At 41.1% G+C, this 20845-nt stretch overlaps 1 protein-coding gene across 1 annotated transcript in view; it reads right to left on the reverse strand.

Moving 5' to 3' along the window:
• Nucleotides 1–20845, reverse strand: part of si:dkey-44g17.6 (guanine nucleotide-binding protein G(I)/G(S)/G(O) subunit gamma-12) — a 107273-nt gene that overhangs the window by 79675 nt on the left and 6753 nt on the right. The window contains exon 2 of the mRNA XM_036569779.1: nucleotides 670–727. The gene's annotated coding sequence lies outside the window, so the exon portion shown is untranslated. The remainder of the gene's footprint in view (nucleotides 1–669; nucleotides 728–20845) is intronic.

Raw genomic sequence — 20845 nt, forward strand, 5'->3', positions numbered from 1 at the left:
AAGCGTGTAAATCAGCAAAAATGTTGTTTTAAGTTCTAAGAGGGGAAACTGACCCTAATAAGAGTTTGTGAACTGCCTGTAGGTGAGTTAGACCAATCAGAGGCAACCGAACCTCCATGTGTTGTGGCATCACAACCACAGCTTACTGGCAGTTTGACACACTGCGTTCAGGGGTCGAGCCTCAAGCCAAAATAGGCGGTTCTGGTCTTCTTGGCCAAAATAAATCAGGCCTGAATGTCAATTTATAAAATATCACAATTTAAGTTGCAGTTGCAATATTAGTCGGAAAAATCGCAATTAGATATTTTCCACAAATCGTTCAGCTCTACTGTACAGTGCTAATTAGAAAACTATACTTATATTATTCGACTACATTAGACTCAGAGCTCCAGCGCAAAACTAAAAAAGCAAACTTTGGACTCCAGACATGTCTGGCTCTTTGACTACACTTCAGTACACATGAGGTCAGAAAAGCAGGAGAAGCTGCTTGTGGCAAAAGTGAAAGTCCAAGTGGCGCAACACAGGCTTAGACTGAGCTTGTGAGCTCAGACAGATGTGAATTCCTTTAAAAGCCAACGGTGCAGTGTTTCATACAGACCGAGCTCGGAAAGGCCCTGTGGGAGGTGGGGTTTGAAATAAATGAACAAATAATTAATTGAATGAACTCACCGGTGGTTCAGCTAATGAGGTCTTAAATCCCCGGGTAATATCTTCCACTCGGCTGGTGCTACACGGGGAGATCAGACAGAACAAGAGAGCAATCAGAGAGCAGGATCTTTAGAGAGTCAGCACGACACAGCAGGGCTGCACGATACGTACACAACAGCACTGTGATTATACTGAAATGTATTTAAAAAATGGTGAAAAACTGACGTCACTTTACATGACATGATTGAAGACTTTGCACAAAACCTGCTCTGTCCTTGATTAACCAAAACATCCCTAGAAGTTTTCATCTTAGATTTTTTAGAACATTTTTAGAACACAATAAATATAAAAATATCAATACTGCACAGGCCAAAATCACAACATTGTAAACGTGGTAAAAATCCCTCGTGCATTGTAGTAAAGAGAGAATGGATAGAAGTAATAAAATATATAATACAGTAAAGAATTTAGTTTAGTTGCGCAAACAGCAGCAATACTGAATATAAAGTGTGATTCAAAAAGATTCATCCGATTTCAAAGCTCCATATTTTTCCAGCCATGAGGCGCCTAGGAACCAATCACAATCCAACTGAAAGAGGGGGTCAAGTTTCTGACTGTAACCGGAAGATGGCTCCCTTCTGTGAGGAGATGGCAGACTGGCTACAGCTGCTAAAGGAGAACCCTACACTGGCCACTTGTGATACGCAACATTATTAAAAAATATAAAAGAACATAAAGAATGCAAAACACATTCATTTGAAGTTTGCTATAATAAATGTGAATTTAGCCTCTTATTCCCCAGGGTATATTTTAGTTTTTCTCTCTGAATTTACATGCCCACAGTTAACGGTTATTTCCACTAATTCAGAGAACTGCATCTTCTAAAACAACAACCAAAGTGAATTTATTATCCAGAGGGAACAAGAACACATCACTCAAAATATGTTTAATATGTTTTGTAATAATTTTGTAGAAGTTCTGTACAACCTCACTCCCAAAAAAGTTCGGACGCTGCGCAAAATGTACATAAAAACAGAATACAATCATTTTTTTACATGCAGAATGTGGTTTGGCATCGTCTTGCTGAAATAATCAAGGCCGTCCCTGAAAAAGACGTTGTCTGGATGGCAGCATATGTTGCTCCAAACCCTGTAAATATTGTTCAGAATCAATGGTGCCTTCACAGACGTGTCTCCCATGCCATGTGCACTGATAACAAGCCAGATGGACCCTCTCCTCTTTAGCCTAGAGGATGCGGTGATCATGATTTCCCAAAAGATGTACAAATGTTGATTCGTTGGACCACAGAACACTTTTCCACTTCGTCTCAGTCCATCTTAAATGTGCTCGGGCCCAGAGAAGGCGGCGGCGTTTCTGAATCCTGTTTATATATGGTTTCTTCTTTGTGTTTTAGAGTTTTAACTTGCATTTGTGGATGCAGTTATGAACTGTTTTCACAGACAGTGGTTTTCAGAAGTGTTTCTGAGCCCATGCAGTGATTTCCACTACAGAATCATGTCTGTTTTTAATGCGGTGCCAACTGAAGGCTCAAAAATCATGGCCAACCAACACTGCCTTTGGCCTTGTCCCTTACATACAGAGATTTCTCCAGATTCTCTGACTCTTTTAATGTTATTATGTACTGTAGATGATGAAAAGCAAAAGTTTTTTGCTATTTTATGTTGAGAAACGTTATTCTTGAATTGTTGCACTATTTGATGGTGCAGTCTTTCACACAGTGTTGAACCCCTCCTCATTTTTACTTCTGAAAGACTCTCTGAGATGCTATTTTCATAACAGGCTCAATCATGTTACTGACCTGTTGCAAATGAACCTAATTAGTTTTAAGATGTTCCACCAGGTGTGTTGTGCTTACTTTTTTTAAACGTGTTGCTGGCAGCAAATTTAAAATGGGCATGTATTAAAAAATAAATAAATAAATAAATAACATTTCTCAGTTTCAGCATTTGATATGTTGTCTTTGTACTATTCTCAATTAAATTTAGGGTGTGGCAGTGGGGGCGTGGTCTGTGGAGTGGAGAGCTGGTTTTGGCAGGAGGGTGGACTGATCAGTCATGACGTCCATTTATGTTACGCCTTTTTCACTCAGTGTGTGTTCAGAGACCGGACAGAGAGAAGCCATGAGGCGCAGAACAACACAAGGACTGAGGGTTCACAATCTTTATGTCTGTTGGGAGCAACAGGCTGTTTGATTTCTTCGATTTATGTTCTTAAATAAACAACATTACAACTCCTGCCTTCGTCGCTCTCCTTCCCCCACGTTACACCAGGATCACTGCATTCAGTTTCTATTTATGTTTGGCACAGCGTCCCAACTTGGGGTTGTAAAAACCTCCCCCAATCTCCCAGTTTCAGGCATTTCTGTGTTCAGATCCGAAATCTATTTTGATGCAGTTCCGCCGGTGTTTTCTCCACATCGTGGAAATCACTGAGTTATTCTAACACAGCCTAAAAAATGAATGAAGGACTGAGTGAAGTATAATAAGAAAGGGTCCCAAAGGGAAAGCATCACAGTGTGGCAAGCAGAGACTTGAGTGGAGCCACCACAGAGACCTGCTTCCAAAAATAACATCCTCCTCTACATCCCCACCTCCTCCAGCCCACTCCAGAGACGCTCCCCAAGGAACAGCTCTTTCAGATACTATTCAGGGGAACAGGACGCAATTTTCAGCTGCATTTGCCTGGCAAGGCTGCGTGTGACACACCAGCACACAGGGACTCAAAGCTGAGCTTGTGGAAATAGCTAATCACCAAGAGAGGTGCTGCGAAATCTTAACTGAGACTGCATAATTAGCAATGACTGCTCAGTATCCCAGGGCTTCAGTCACGTGATTTTTCTGTCGTGGCCACCATATTTAGGACCGAATTTCTGGCTCGAATGTAACTAGAGGTGAAAGATGGCTAAAATTACTCTCCTTACTGTAGAAGACAAAAACGTTCCTCGACAAACTCGATAAAATAGGTTGAGATCCTTATACAGTTTCCCCCTGAACTCCTGGTCCCACTTAAACTGGTGGAAAAGCTACCAAATTTGTGTTTTCCTGATATATTTATCTCATACTCAGCCCCTCTCCCTATTCTGGAGTCTCTCACAGCATTTAAAAGCACAGAAGCCCACCGGCTCTTCACGTCAGGGCGGGTAAAGGATCCCATGGTGCTGCATAAAGAGGAGAAAAACTGTCATCATAGGAGGGAAACGACATCAGCTAATTAACACAGATGTGATCAATGCTGGCCTTTAGATAACTTTAGCTGATGTTATCAGCCGAGAGATGAACAGTCGCCCCCTAACGGAGCTGCAGACAGCCGGTATAACTTTACTCTCTGTGTCTGATTTAAATGACGTTTGAATGGAGAAACATAAACGTTAAATATCAGACTGAATGTCGTGGGTCTGAAAGCGACGTCGTGTTTCATCAGACGTGATTCTGTAAGTTTGCTGGTGCAGTTAGTTCAGAGTTCAGCTCCAGTCCTGAAACCCCTGCACTGCATAACTGTGGTTTCCTGGTTAAAATACCTGATATTATTAGCTAATTAATCCCTTCTTGAGCTGAACGAGGTGAACAGCAGAGAGAAACACTAAACTATACAGTGCAGCGGCTCCAAACCTGGAGTGAAAACACTGAATTAAAGGTCTGTGTGTCTCTCGTCTCTTGGCTTCTGTCGCATCTCGCAGGTGAATCTTTCACAAAGCACAGCAGATTGAAGGCATCGTGCAGCGCAGTCACTCCCTGATTTAGTCCTCAAAATGGTGGTGGCTATTCAGTGCGATGTCACACGAGAAAGACTTACAGCATGTGTCAGGTTCACTATTGTGTACATTAGCAATCAAGTAATCGAGTCCAAAGTGTTCAAATAGACCAGTTTGAATAATAACAAACTGAACAGCAGGGGTGTGAATCTTTTAGGTTTGATTCACAAACGATTTCTGTGAATTGAGAACACTTGTGTGGTGTTGATGTGTGTGTTACTCAGTTGTCTGGTGGACCCACCACATTATTGTTTATTTAAATCAATACAGCCATAACAATTTATGTAAAAATACCAGATGTTTAAAATAGCACAAGTGTCCAGTGTAGGGTTCTCCTTTAGCAGCTGCAGCCAGTCAGCAGCCTGTCCATGTTGTCCACCCTCACACACACACACACACTAACAGCAGGCCATGTAGGAGGAGAACAGAGTGAAGGACACAGCACCTCCACACTTTTACTCCCCGCAGGTTCACCCAACACCACATGTGTAATATAAATGTGTGGGGGGTGAACAGAGTGAAGACACTGAAAATGGGTTATTTTATTTGTTCTTCACAGAAAATGAGCAAAGACCAAGAATCTGAGGTTGAAATAATAATAAATCACATCATTTTTTTCTTGTGGTAAACGCTGAAAATGGGTCCCACAGACCCCCCAACACCACACAAGGGTTAAGTAGCGATTCAATTTGGCAATTTGTGATTCAATCTTTGTTAAGAAATACTATAATGATTTATCGTTCAGCCCTAATTTACTTTATGTCAAAATCACAAGAGCTGCAACTTTAATTATAGCCTACATGCTTTAAGAGGAGAATAATTCAAAGCTCATGAAGTGCCTGTAGATGAGTTAAACAAACCAGAGTGAACTACACATCCACATGATGTGTACACGACAACACAACCACAACTAACTGGCAGTCTGGCACACTGCGTTCAGTGTTCAAACCTCAAGCCAGAAAAATGGCTTAAGGTTTGAACAATGGATATGCTGGCGTTTTTTGGCCATTGGATGTTAATTTACAGAAAATAATCGCAACAAGTTGCAATCAGATATTTCACCCAAATCCTTTGGCCTTATAATGCATTGCAAGCACTTCTAAAAGACTCCACTAAGACAAAAATCAATCAGTTGGCAAAAACAAAGTGAATTGACTTCAGTAATGTTTACTGTAGAAAACTCCAAATAGGCTAAATTGCCAGACACAGACTAAACAAAAACAAAGCGTGTCTGTGTGGCCACAGAATTCTTCTCACCGCTGGTGATTCGTCTGAAGTCAGTGGTTCTCAACCTGGGCATTGCAAGATAATTTGGAGGGTAGTGGGGTGGTCACTGAAAAAAGGCCTTTTTATTTTGCCATATTTTGAGAACGATTTTTCATAAAATCTGTGGAACTGTATAAATACCAACATTTATTGGTACAACAATTAGTTCCGGCCACGCAAGCTGATTGGTTGAGAAGCGTCTCTAACTGTGCTGTTATTTCACCGTAACATCACAGGTTTTTCACAAACACTGTATCACTCCGCTGAGACGCCATTGACAGCTGTAGGAGACGCTCAAGACATTTGAACGTTTTTACTTCTTACTTTGCCACAAACAGAAAATGGACATCTTCTAAGATCACATTTGACCGACAGCCGATTTGGTCAGACCCTGAAGATGAGACGACACTAAATTCCCAACTGTCATCACCACTGAGCAGCTTTTCAGTCGGCAGCTGTGACAGAAGAACAGCTGAACAACCTGGAATCAGCCAGAAATGAACCCAACACCATTCACCAAACTAAATGGGCTTTAAAAGGCTTTACAGACTGGCTGGAACAAAACAACATTAATACTGATCTGGCAAAAACTGACAAAACTGAGCTGAACTTGATATTGTGGCAGTTTTATGGCTCAGCCTGTACTTCAAAAGGCGAGGCTTACAGCAGACTGTGCAGCGAGTGGGCGGAGCTTGTTACTCTGACGTAGCAACAAGCTGCTCGTTAAGGAACTATAATTTGGTGAAGGAACTGCGAACATTAAAACATATTAAACGCCGCGTTCACAGCCCAGTTTATTAATTTATTACTTTATTTATTTAACTGTTGTATAAAAGCAATAGAACACTCGAGGAGTGTGTTATCGCCAATAACGGCGACCAAATCACAGCCGTGATGTTATTTCGCGATAACACACACCCTCTGTGTTCTATTGCTTAAGTATCACGTAGTTAGGCTAGACAGAGTTAGTGTCAGTATTAGTACTCAGTATCGGCAGATAGTTAAGGATCAGGTATCGAATGGGGAAATAGTGGTATTGGTGCATCCCTAGTTTTAGCCACTCCTTATTTTTTTCTGTATCAGAACATGCATCGAATCGAGACACCACTGTATAGTATCAAACTAATTTATGAATCTCGTGAATCATTGCACCCCCAGTAACTTCACTATCTTCTAATAATCACAGCACTCTCTGAGTCTCTACATGTGATGTGTTGGATCATCAAAGTGATGACAGTAAATTAAGCTTGTGTTGGCTGGTCAAAGTCTGATGATAGTACATTAAAATCAATAACGATGGTTGAATTATGATCAGTGATGTGCTGTGGTTTACAGATCTCTCATTCTGCCTTTCCTTCATCGTTTGGGTTCATGTCCAAGCTTGCGAACGCTGCCCGAGCCACTCATCGAAGACACGCAAGTCAGAAAGGAATGGATCACGGCGCTGATAGGAACGTGAAACTTACTTGTTGAGGTTTAATTATTAACAAATTTGTTTTTTTTAGCTTTTAAAATGGTTGTTTTAACAATGCAGAAGATTCAGTGTTCTTTTTTTTGGTTTTACGAACATTGCATCAAAAAAACGATAAATAAGGATGGATTTAAAATGCATATAAATGAGTAAATAACCGTGCATGAATTATCACACACCTGCCAACTAATCACAGGAGAAAAGTTAAGGACCAGGACGCTCACAGCACACAACAATACTGTGCAGCCCTATGTCTGTCAATAAAACCTCAAAGTAGAATCATCAACTGTTTATCAGCATAAATAAGATGTTGGAATCTCTGGAATCTGAATGGTGTGAAATGTGAAACCTGCATGCTTCACACAAAAGGGCTGATAACGTTTTCAGTGAATGAGGGTAAGAAGTCATGACTCATGGTTAACAAAACAAGCCATCAGGAACCGGCTCTAGCGAATGAAGCGGAGAGTCAGAGGTGCAGGCTGTACACGGCGTCATTACTGTATCTCTGCTTTCAGTACAACTACTTCCTTTAATCTGCAGAGGGAATTTCCAGTGTCAAAACGGAAGCAGCCCAAGGGCGATTCCACTAGGGCTGAACGATTAGTGGAAAAAATCTTATTGCGATTTTTTCCAACTAATATTGCGACTGAAATTTAAATTGCGATTTTTATTTTTTATAATTGAGATTCTGAGGCTCGACCCCTGAACGTAGTGTACTCCTTGTTTCTACGCTCATTGTCCATTTTATCAGCTCCACTTACTATATAGGTGCACTTTGTAGTTCTACAAAAACTCCAGCAGCACTGCTGTGTCTGATCCACTCATACCAGCACAACACGCACTAACACACCACCACCACGTCAGTGTTACTGCAGTGCTGAGAATGATCCACCACCCAAATAGTATGTGTATAGTAAATGACACTGACGTGGTGGTGGTGTGTTAGTGTGTGTTGTGCTGGTCTGAGTGGATCAGACACAGCAGTGCTGCTGGAATTCGTGGACACTGTCCACTCACTGTCCACCCTATTAGACACTCCTACCTTGTCAGTCCACCTTGTAGATGTAAAGTCACAGACGATAGCTCATCTGCTGCTGCACAGTTTGTGTTGGTCATCCTCTAGTCCTTCATCTGTGGTCACAGGACGCTGCCCACAGGACGCTGTTGGCTGGATGTTTTTGGTTGGTGAACTATTCTCAGTCCAGCAGCGACACTGAGGTGTTTAAAACCTTATTAACACTGCTGTGTCTGATCCACTCAGACCAGCACAACACACACTAACACACCACTACCACGTCAGTGTTACTACAGTGCTGAAAATGATCCACCACACAAATAACACCTGCTCTGTGAGGGTCTGAAAGCTGAAAGCAGAGCAAAGTAAGTCTGTGTTTTTGTTTATACTATATTTTTAGTCTATACTAGCAGATCAGCACATGCCGAGGCATGTTTACAACCAAGATGGTAAAATGGACATCGGTCCAGGTGGTTTCATGTTTATCGAAAGGACAAACCTGACTCTTTTCTCCTTTAAGTGGACTCTGAATTGGCCAATAGTAGTTGCTCATCAGAATTAACCACTGACTCATTGATAAAATACTTCACACACGACTGTTAATAATAACACATCACTCATTCACTGGCTGACTGACAGACTGACTAACAGGAAATCATATTGTTCTTTTCTGGATTGTGATCTAAATTTGAACTCATATGATCCACCCTTAAGACGTAACCTTCAACCACTGGTTAAGATTTCAGCAGCTGTTGACCATATAAGCGTCTATGCGCGGTAGTGATTTCATCCTTCCAGCAGCCTAGCGAACCAAACCAAACCCATCCAAATCCCTCTCATCGGGCTGCCGTTCCAGTGATTCAGGGTTTTACCTCGTCTTGTACGTAATCATGCATGAGTCACTGGCATGGAGTAGGTTTAAATATGTCTAATAACATGGTGAGCTGCTCTGTGTCACATCTCAGCTATACCAGCAGAGAAGCTGCTGAACACACAGAGGCTCGGCCTCACACTTCGCTTGGTGGAAAAACAGCCTGGTCAAACAGCTCACAAACAAAGTAATTATGCTGAGGAGTCTGGCACAGTTATTAAGACAAACCGCTACCAAAAAGCCGTCTTCACATACAATCCCTCATTTAGACTAGCTTACAAACCAGGGCCCATCCAGAGCCCGCTTCAAATCACAAAGCAGGGCCTATACTTTTAACTATTGTTAGGCTTTACAAACACTCAGAGAGAGAAGTGAGAAGATGAGAGAGAAAGGTGCACTAATTGTGCACAACCGTTATATAAGATATAGGACTGGAACAGAACAATAGAATAGAGCTGAAAGACAATACAGCAGAATCTTTTCTATCCAGGAAAACTAGACTACGGATCAAAATGGATCGAATAATTAGGGCACTACTGGGTACGTCAGCCTTTTTCATACAATGGAATTTCAGAGTGATTTTGAGAGCACAATATAATCCAACAATGCACTAGTGAACACCGGAGGTCACAAAGTGTTTACCAAAGTGCGTTGTACGTTTTTCATTTCACGTTAATGTTGGCCGCTCTCTAGATCAGGCGTATCAAACTCAACGAGTAAATGGGCCATATTAGAAAATCTCAACAATCTGTGGGTCAGAAAAAAGTTTTCATTTCATTTTTAATTAAAAAGTTGTGCAGTAACCCAAACTGACCATTGTTTATTCAAAATACGCAAAAACTTCAGCAGTAAAATATACATTTGATGTAGACCTTAAAATATTACATGAATACTTTAAATATTCAATATTCAAAATGTCCAAAGGGGCTCAGTCTTTTAAACCCACCTATCTCCTTAAACTGGACACCTGACTTCCTTTCTTTGCTGCAAGTTCATTAAAAATTGGGCTGAATTTTTGAGACGTTCAGTGTTTACATTGGTTGAAATGCAGATAGTGTGCTTGGTGATATGACTGGTGTGGAATTGAGGTGTAACCGCTGTCTCATAGACTGCTGTTGGTGTAGGAGAGTCAGAGTGGCCATTCTGTTGCAGTGCATGCTGGGAACTGTAGTGCAGCACACTGTGAAAAAGGCTAATATTAATAGAAAATTACCTCCAAGTCTGAGTCCATGGTCTTAGCCCGGAAAAGGATGGCATGCCCACTCCAGGTAAGGGGAAAGGACCTGTCCCAGGTGGAGGAGTTTAAGTATCTCGGGGTCTTGTTCACGAGCGATGGGAAGAGGAATCGTGAGATCGACCGCAGGCTGAGACAGGCGGCAGCAGTAATGCGGTCACTGTACCGGACTGTAGTGGTGAAGAGGTCTACATCCCGACCCTCACCTATGGTCATGAGCTATGGGTAATGACCGAAAGAATGAGACCGCGAATACAAGCGGCGGAAATGAACTTCCTTTGCGGGGTGGCGGGCTACACTCTATTTGATAGGGTGAGGAGCTCGGCCATCCGGGAGGAGCTCGGAGTAGAGCCGCTACTCCTCCGCATTGAGAGGAGCCAGCTGAGGTGGTTCGGGCATCTGATCCGGATGCCCCCTGGACGCCTCCCGGTGGGGGTGTACCAGGCACGGCCTACCGGACAAGACCCTGGGGTCGTCCTAGGACCCATTGGAGGGATTATATCTCCAGGTTGGCCTGGGAGCAGCTTGGGGTCCCCGGGAATAAGCTGGAGGAAGTTGCGGGGAACAGGGTCGTCTGGGATTCTCTGCTCTCCCGACTGCTACCGCAACCCTAGCTGGACTAAGCGGTTAACGATGATGATGATGATGATGATGATGATGATAGAAAATTTAAATACCTTTGCGAGCCGGATAGGATTGTGACCTTGGCCTTGTGTTTGACACATGAGCTCCAGAGAAACACTACAAGCTCTGTACAGTTACCAAGACCATAATGCTGCTCATCATACAACAAAAAGACCAAAGTCATGGACCAAGACTTAAACCCTAGTCAAGTCTTTGAGTTCTTCCTTGTTCCCTGAACTTCTCTGCAACTAGTGTGTAGTAATGCAGGCTGATGATTTATTAATTCATGCTTTTTTACTGCTATTTAATAAACTAAACCGCTCTCCCCCACATAATAATGCTAATGAGGTGCCATAGGATATTATGCAATTTTGCAGAACACAACCTGCTCGACAGCTTTTCATTATGTTGTCATTATTCACTGATCGGCCAATTAGGTACACTTACTTCAGTAAGCAGACCTCCTTCTATCTACTTTCACTGAATGAATGAACTGCATGCTTCACTACGTAGTTTCCTAAAGAATTTTAATGGAATTATCTACTGAATTAAACCGAGTTGGGGGGGCAGGGTTTTTCATTCGTTTTCCTTTTCGCCCCAGTAATTTTGTGACCGTATCTTGTGTTGAAGCAGAGTCAGGCAAGCATAGTGAGAGCATGAGAACTGAAAAGAACATAATAAAGGTGGAGTTCAGTAAAGCTTTGTTCACACAGCAGGTAAAAGTGGCCCAAATCTGATCTTTTTCTTCATATGTGACACAGATGTGTGTCTGTGTTTCAGTGTAAACAGATAAACACACTGAATCTGACCTTTTTAATTCTGGTTTGAGACGCTTTCATATGTGGTACTGAAATCTGATACGTATTCGATATGCGGCAATGACTCTGTCTGAACAGCCAGATCAGAATTCATGCAACTTTTACGCCAATCCAACTCCACATTCGTCATAATTTTGCACTGCTGAGACTCAGAAACATTTAGGCTGATGTTTCTGTACACAAATTAGAAGAGACTCATCCAAAACCCTCCGTGTTTGAAGAGATTTTGAAAGAAATGTCCGAACGCGGCCGCAGGAGAACGAGGCTGCAGCGTCAAAGAACAGTTAAAAGTCTGAAAGCAAAGTTTAAAGAATCCGAGGACACGAACCAAAGAAGTGACCGCGCCCTTTTTACGGCTCGAACACATTCTGGGTGATGAGCCCAGCTGTCAGTCAGTGAAGCTTCATGATGGCTCCTGTGATGCTGGTGAAGACGAAGCTGATCCTCCGGGAGCGACTGGCGTTCGTTGGCAGTCATGACTGTTTACCTCTGGATGAGCCGTGACGCAGCGTGACGCTCTGTTCTTTTGCGCACGTGGGTCAGTTTAGGAGCTGATCTGTTCAGACTGATATCGCATACAGATCACATTTAAAAGATAATCTGATCAGCCAAACAAAAAAATCGGATTTGGTGAGAAAATCTAATTAGGGCCACTTTTACCTGCTGTTTAAACATAGATTAAAAGTTGTAGTTTATCCAGTAAGACAGAACGCAATAGCTAAAGTCACACAATCCAAATGTTTGTGACCACTTAGCTAAACCAGACACCTTCTTCTCTGAAGCCATTTTGCCTAGGGGCGCTTGGAACGGCCTGTTTTACCTGAGGTACGAGAGCTGAGACATTTTACTTGCGTTTTTTCCAAGAAAAACAAGTTGTTTGTTTCCAAAATCTGACACCTGATGCTAAGGTGTGAGTAAAATGTACAACATAACACAGGCAATTTTTTTTACAGGCATGATATCTGATAGTTTCACGGGGCCAGACGTGATCTCATAATCAGAATACATATCTGGGGACAAATCTGCCACAAAACAAGGATACATTCTCTCGAAAATCAGCCCTTAAACTCTTCTGGTCTGAGCATTCAGTCTCAACATTAATGTAGGATTTCACATCACCCAGCATGTTTAAAGGTTAAATCATGCCCATTGGTCTGAATGCTACTGTTTCACTGTGGTTTATATTAAATAAATCAGTACGTTAACATTTTTAAATTGGAGGTAAACAAGCTTTTACTGTCACTGGGGAATGTTATTGCTATAGCTCTGTTAACCATCACTGGGCAAAGGCCTACAAACAACTAAATAGAGGTGCTAAAACCCTGATATTCTGGTTCATTTATACACATTCCTACAACTAAACTCTCCTCTACCTGACAAAGGAATAAACAGTGATATGTGCAATGCAACAGCACTATATTAGTAGAGTTTTGGGGTGAGAATTATGGCAATAACTAGGACGTCATGGTACGCGTATTAATGCTCTTTTTTCCCCCAATACGGGGGTCCTGAGATGATACTCGCTGTGAATCATATACAGTAAGATATTATACTAGAAAATGCTTCAAAACAGGAACAGTTTCCATCACTGTAATAAAAAAAAACTCTCGAAATTGGAATAAAACTCATTTGAATAGCCTACCTTAAATGACCTGATGTTACCCTCTTTTCACCTTAAATGGTGCTGAAATTACACTCTGTTACCTGAGGAGCCGGAGCGTTCTGCTCCTGTTTGGGGCCACCTTGGTTTCCTAGTTGAGTGCAATAATGATGAGCAAAGAGTGGCAGAACAGTGACATTAGCCATGTTCACATGCAGCCTAATAAGCCATTAATAAATCAGACTAATAGCTCAATCGGAAAAGAATACGTCCATGTAAACACCTCAGTCTGAATAGACTGGTCTGATTGAGGCCATTCGGAATACAGTTTCTATCCGACTGATCGAGGTGGGTAATCCTGTAAATAATCCGTTAAACAGAAGAATAATATCCATGTAAACGCCTGTTTCTGATTACATTCCCTATCGGAAAGTTTAAGCACGTTCTGATCATGTTCGTCGCGTCATAGTGAAAGTTTATACCGTTCAACATGGCGGAGCAGAAACTGGTCTGCAGAGGAGACGAAGTTTATACTCTGATCTTTAAAAGACGGCGGTGGGACGGACGTCCAGCTTATGCGTCTCAGAACACGACGTCCTCCTCTCGGCCTGCTTTAATAAGGACATGTGAAGGACGTTTTCCTGAGTCTGACATCATTTTAAAGCAGTAAAAAACACAAGCGCTGCTCACTGCTGCTCATCTCACTCTGACTGGACTCGCGTGATGCTGGTTGTCATGGTAACGTCTACACTAAGTGGTTCTACGCATCCACGTGATGTTGAATCAGATTACTTGTAGTGAGCATGTAAACGTAGGTTTTCTATCAGCCTGTTCAGTAGAGTGAAAATATAAAGACCTCAGTCTTAACCTTTGAGCCAGGATTGGCAAAAATCTTTCCATGTAAACACAGCTCATGTATGTTAACTCATTAGTGAAGACGTCACCCAAATATCTCCGCTACCTTAGTGAAGGGAAAACACAAGCTTCCGATTTGCACCTCTACTCGGATGTGGAGAGTCTTGGAGGTAGGAGCCAGAAGGTAAGAGCCAAACTTTATATAGAAACACAAGATCAGACTGGAAATGAACATCATACAACTCAGAACCATACAACTGTTTACCAAACACCCATGCAACATGTAGGCTAACATACGTCTTGCAATTTTGTATTCTATTTTTATTTATTTTAAGTCTTCTAAGAAAACAGTAGATAGATAAACCTGGAAGTTATATTTAATTCTCTATCGAAAAATGTATTTTATTGTGATGCAAATACGGCAATACGCATCATATCATGAAATTTGCATTTACTCCTCCACTACCAACAATAATTTCTTTATGTCATTTCTGAAGTAATCTGCGTTTACCACAAACAAGGCCATTTTTCTGCAGCTTGTTTGTAGGTCACGTGTTAAATCAGTGGAATGTGGATTCACATGGCCGTCGTGTGGGTCTGTAACTGAGCCAAACTGGTAAAACTACATTCTTTAACTCCCATTCATTCCTCAGATGATTCTGGGCCGATAGCAACTGGTAATCAGACTCTATGTGAGCAGACTTCCCTTCAGCAAAAGACCAGAAACAGGAGTTATGTATTGGCTTCAGTACTCATTTTAAAGGACGGTGCCTAATTCTCCAAAATCTGAAACAGTAGCAACCAGATTTATACATTTTAAATGATTAAACAAAGACGGAATCTATAAATAAGTGATCACAAACCTCAAAAATAAGCTAATCCCTGAGAAATAAGGAAGTGTGTTATATATTAATAAGTGACAAAAATGTGACTGTTAAGGTATTTTATACAATGCATGATATACAATATATATTGGTATCAATCCCAAAAAGCAGAATGTATTATAATCAAGATATAAACAGTTACAGACTGGCTGGACTGTTCAGTGTTCAGAGAGAATCTATCAATGCCCTCAATAATATTCTGACTCCTGGGAAAAAAATACTACTATTTAGCCAGAAGTAATTAAAAAAACAATTGAAAACATTTACAAATAACAAGCATCTACTGACAAGACCCACTGTAACTGGTATCGCCATGACCACCCTTTCAGTTCATAATGGCAATTCCAGAAAACTGGGGACAGTGAGTGTGTTTACATACACTCGATAATCCAATCATAATCAGATTTCTGCAGTTATCCGATTATTCAAATGGTCATGTAAACACCATACTCCGATCTAGAAATCCGATTAAGAGGCTGGATTTTAGCTCAGTAATCAGATTTCTCAGTGCATGTAAACTCTTACTCTGATTTCTTTCGGATTTCTCAGTCTGCGCATGTGTGAGATCAGACTGTGGACGTTGCGAAAGGCAGCCCAACACTTATGGAGTGTCGCTGAAACTATACAAGAAATGAAGGAGCTAAATATTTTTCATCTTCTAGATGATGTATGTTCATACTTTCAGGTAAAGTGGCCGGACGCCTTCTGTGAGTTTATTGGCTGGTTGCACAGCAGCAATCTGATTTCTGTCTGACTCATGTAGACCTGGAGTTTCATATTATTCAATATGATTACGATATATTATTTCATATGATTACTCAACTGCATGTAAATGTGTTGATCGGATTACTGACAAAATCTGATTTTCTGCAGTTATCGGATTATTAGGTGCATGTAAACGCACTCAGTGATTCTCGAAAAAGTGTTCAAAAATACTGGATTATAAACCTTTTTTGGCAACTGTCCCACAGCATTGTAAAAAAATAGCCCAAAATTTGAGAACCACTGCTGTAAACAACACAGTGGCCTACAAATGTCTCAAAAAACCCATGAAATAATTGAGGCTATGACACAAACGAACAACGTGGTAGAGAATTAAATCTTTCTGTTTCCTCTTGTTTTTTGTTTTCTTCATATATCACTGCTGTGGGATGAAAACCTCAACTCTCCATTTTTGACGTTTTTGACATAATTTGAAAATAACTGTTACCCTTTACACTTAGGGCTGGGCGATAAAACGATAACAATAATTATCGCGGTATAACTTTTCTTCGATAGAGCGATACATGTACGATAAATGTTCGATATAATACACCATTCTCACACTTCCACGTTCAGCGAAAGCCTTCGTGGCGTTTTCTGCTGCAAGGAAAGCGACACTACTCTGCTGTCGCCAGGAGAGGGCGCACTTCCGGGTTTTTCGACATGATTAGAGAGGGAGGGGGCCACGAGTAAGATGAGTCTTTAGCAACGGCTGAAACGCAGAGTTATACATTCCCTGTTTGAGTGGAGCGACCGGCGATCTGCTCTCCTGTGACCGAGTGTGAGTGACGAGGTCAGTGGAGTAACTATACTGTCCTACAGCGAACTCACCTCTTTCCCTACATCCTAACAGCTTTAGCAGCGTTAAATCACGTCTGCTCCTCACAACTCCAGCACTGTTACAGCGCTCAGTCATATTTAGGTATTAGTGCATTCCCAAGCAACGAAAGTGAAAGAAAGAAGTGAGTTCATGTAAATTACAGCTCCGATTTAAACGAAAGTAAACTGAGGAAGCTGTGAGGCGTTGGAGAGCGGGAGAGCGCTAGCTTTCCAGGCTAGCTGTTTTTAGCAGCTGGCTAACTTGAAGCAGCGCTGTCACTCGCACAACACGGAGAACTGATGATACTGTGGATCAAACACAACACAAAAGCACCGCTTTCAGTTTAAACGTACCTAAAAGGAGGACTCCGTTTGTCTGGTGTTGATATTTTGCGGTTCACCCCTTAAACTACTACGATAGTATAGAGGAATCCAGTCGTCGCCAGCTGGTGTCTGAATACTGTGATGTCATTTGTAGCGGGGTAGCCGAGCGCTCGGCACCAGCTAAACATAATCTGTTTTCTTTCTTAAATTATGACTATTACAAAATAGCCATGCTTTTCCAGCTGATAAAAACAGCTCAGCAGACACTTTCTCCCACTCTCCCGTGACGGATTTGTGGAACGTCCCACTGCTTGGCGAGTGTTCATCATGTTCTGAACATAAAGGATAGTTTAAAACACGATATCGATATCGAACGATATGAATTTTGTTTATCGTGATAACATTTTTGGCCATATCGCCCAGCTCTATTTACACTGTATGTAATCTTCATGATGAATGGACCAAAATAAACGGCCCAAAATGTCTTGGAAAAAACTCTGGTTCCACTGACTTACATTAAAAGTACAGTAGGTTTTTTCCTTCTCAGGTAAAGTTACCATTTTGGAAATACGAGATTTTCTTCCGACAACAGTGAAATATCGGTGTACAGAGATACTTAACTGGGAAAAATACTACTGGTTAAAAGCCCTAAGTAAAAGATTTATACTTTTGCCAAACTGGCACCATTAAGCCCGATCTTTACGAGCCATTAGGTCCAACCAGTGAGAGCAATCAATGGATCAAACACAAGCAGCCATTAAAGACTTAAAAGCCAATGTCCTCATTAACACTTCATAGAAGTAAAAGCACCTAAAAACGTTCATTTAACTGCTGTCCTGAAAAAACAGAGACACATTCCGGCCACAAATCATTCATGATTCAAATCCTTCATGCTTTCCGGGACGTTTGGTGGTGAACAGTTTTGCCCTTTGGAGAAAAACCTGCCTGCTCTGCTCAGACAGAAGTTGGGTGTCTTGCTGTGAAATCAGGACAGTATATATTTTAAAGCTGCACTATGTGAGATTTTTTTAGTTGTAATTCATAAAAATCAAAGTAGTCTTGCTGATTCAGGAGGAAAAATCATGCTATAATACTGTGTTTGTGTGCGCTGCGGTGAGTCACCCTGTAAAACCTGAAATAATCATTTAAAAGTAAGACTGGTCAGCTCGGATTTTGTGGGAATTTTCTGGACAAAGTCATTCGTCCTTATGCATTAACACTGTGCCCAGGCTCAAAAAGAAGGTCTGGCTCGATATTTAGGCCTCAAATGCAAAATCAATATTACACTGATGGAGATTTGAGGACAGTCAGTAATTCACTCACATCCTCAGAAGACACATCCTTTAGGTTTTGACTGAGTTCTCTTTTAAAACTCCTTCAACACGAATGTCAGATTCAGACTTTAATTACTTTGACTAGTGATGCATCAAAACCATCTTTTCAGACCAAGTACAAGTGCATGTTTTTTAGTATTTGAGTCCGAAACCATAACAAATTACAATCAAATGATTAAAATCTAGCTGATTTTAAATGAAGCGCATTATTTATCTTGGATTGAGTATCGCAGAAAAACGCTTCCGTACAGCTGTAAGTATCTTTCATAGTTTTGATGCTGCTCATCGGTCTCTTTCAACATCAGTCTCTGTAGCACAGTGACAGCAGGAATCACAGCCGAGGCTAAAGAACCTGAGGAGCTCACTTGAGTTTTACGTCCGAAGTATCTAGTATGGCTGTTTGAGCTGTAATTGAATGTCCTCTAAAGGCAAAAATATGCTGTACAATTTTAGAAATCTTGTTCTTTGGTTACTCACACTGTAAAACACTCGGTTCATGTTAAGTGAAACACACACAGCATGGACAACTCTGTGACAGCTTATGTCACATAGTATCAGGTGGTATCGGTTATTGGTATCTGTAAATTTTGTATGAGTAAGTGAGCATGGTATTGGACCGATAACCGATACCAGTATTGGTATCGATGCATCCCTACTTTTGACAGTGCTGGTAAACATTCACTTCCAATCAGTGGTGGACCATGTTTGCAGTGCACCAGCTGCAGGTAGTAACCTTGCTTGCTAATAGGCATGTGAGGACTCTGAACACAGACATGAACATCGGTGGAACGTCGTCCCACAACATACTTTTCACCATATAATGGAGACGCCCAACAACAGTGAACCACAAACAGCTTCACCCCCAAGACATATTAACCATGACCTCAAACAGCTTAAATAATATTTAGTAAATAAACAAAATTCATAACAATTAAACTTGAACTATTCATTAATTTTTGAAGAGCTTATATGATAATAACAATAATAATAATAGTAATAGTAACATTAATAATACTTTTGGGGTATATCATACTGTTACCATCCTAAGAGTGGAAAAAAATGTAAAATAATGACAAATTAATATCTTACCCACTTCTACTACCTCACCTCATTAGCCTACTGTCTCCTTATTGGATACTAAGGCCCAACCGATATATCAGTTGGCCGATAATAATGGCCGATACTGACTTTTTCCCCTTTTCAAGTGAATTTGGTACATTTGAACACAAAACACTATCCTGGTTAACCTTACGAACACATCCATGTATCCAAACCCTACACTTTGCATGAGAATAATATGTAATAACACACTTTTTTTTATTAAAAAGAACTAATGAATAAAAAAATGAAAAGGTAATAAACAAAAATGTAAACTGTAGAGAGTTCTAGTCAGTGCAACAATATTTCTACTGTTTAAAACTGTTTTCTATTGTTTTTTTTTTAATTTAAGAAGCGACAACTGAGAGCTGACAATCATATCACTCACTAAAGCTCTGTTTGACTAAACTTCTGAAGGTAAAAATAATCAAAATATAAAATTACACTGGCTGATATTAATGATGGAATTTTTTAACCCCCTAAAATCAGTTTTGGTCATCCTAATGGACAGTTCTGAAAAACAGAACTTCAGTAAGTCAGTAAGCATTACAGTTAACCATCACAGTGTGTGGTCAGGCACAGGAAAGGAAAGATCTGAGTCAAATACATTTAAATTTTACTCCAAAAAGTGGTTAAATGATCAAAAAAACACACTCACTGCTGAAAATTCAGAGGGAGTCATGCTCACACGACACAATTCCAACAGTAAAGATTCAGCAACCACACACGTTTCAAGTCAGACACACTGGGTACAAAGAAGAGGAAACATTGTCTCACAACTCTAACAGGTTATAGATTAGCAGCTGATATTCACCGATCAGGCACAACATGATGACCACCTCCTTGTTTCTACGCTCATTGTCCATTTTATCAGCTCCACTTACTATATAGGTGCACTTTGTAGTTCTACAGTTACAGACTGTAGTCCATCTGTTTCTCTGATACTTTGTTAGCCCCCTTTTACCCTGTTCTTCAGTGGTCAGGACCCCCATGGACCCTCACAGAGCAGGTACTATTTGGGTGATGGATCATTCTCAGCTCTGCAATAACACTGACGCGGTGGTGGTGTGTTAGTGTGTGTTGTGCTGGTCTGATCAGACACAGCGGTGCTGCTGGAGTTCTTAAACACCTCAGTGTCACTGCTGGACTGAGAATAGTCCACCAACCAAAAATATCCAGCCGACAGCGTCCTGTGACCACTGATGAAGGACTAGAGGATGACCAACACAAACTGTGCAGCAGCAGATGAGCTATCGTCTCTGACTTTACATCTACAAGGTGGACTGACAAGGTAGGAGTGTCTAATAGAGTGGACAGTGAGTGGGCACAGTGTTTAAAAGCTCCAGCAGTACTGCTGTGTCTGATCCACTCAGACCAGTGTAGAAATAAGGAGGTGGTCATATCGTTATGCCTGATCGGTGTAGTTGTCACGCTTGTTGTTTGTCACGCA

Source organism: Colossoma macropomum, unplaced genomic scaffold, assembly GCF_904425465.1.
Source record: "Colossoma macropomum unplaced genomic scaffold, Colossoma_macropomum, whole genome shotgun sequence".
Classification (NCBI taxonomy): domain Eukaryota; kingdom Metazoa; phylum Chordata; class Actinopteri; order Characiformes; family Serrasalmidae; genus Colossoma; species Colossoma macropomum.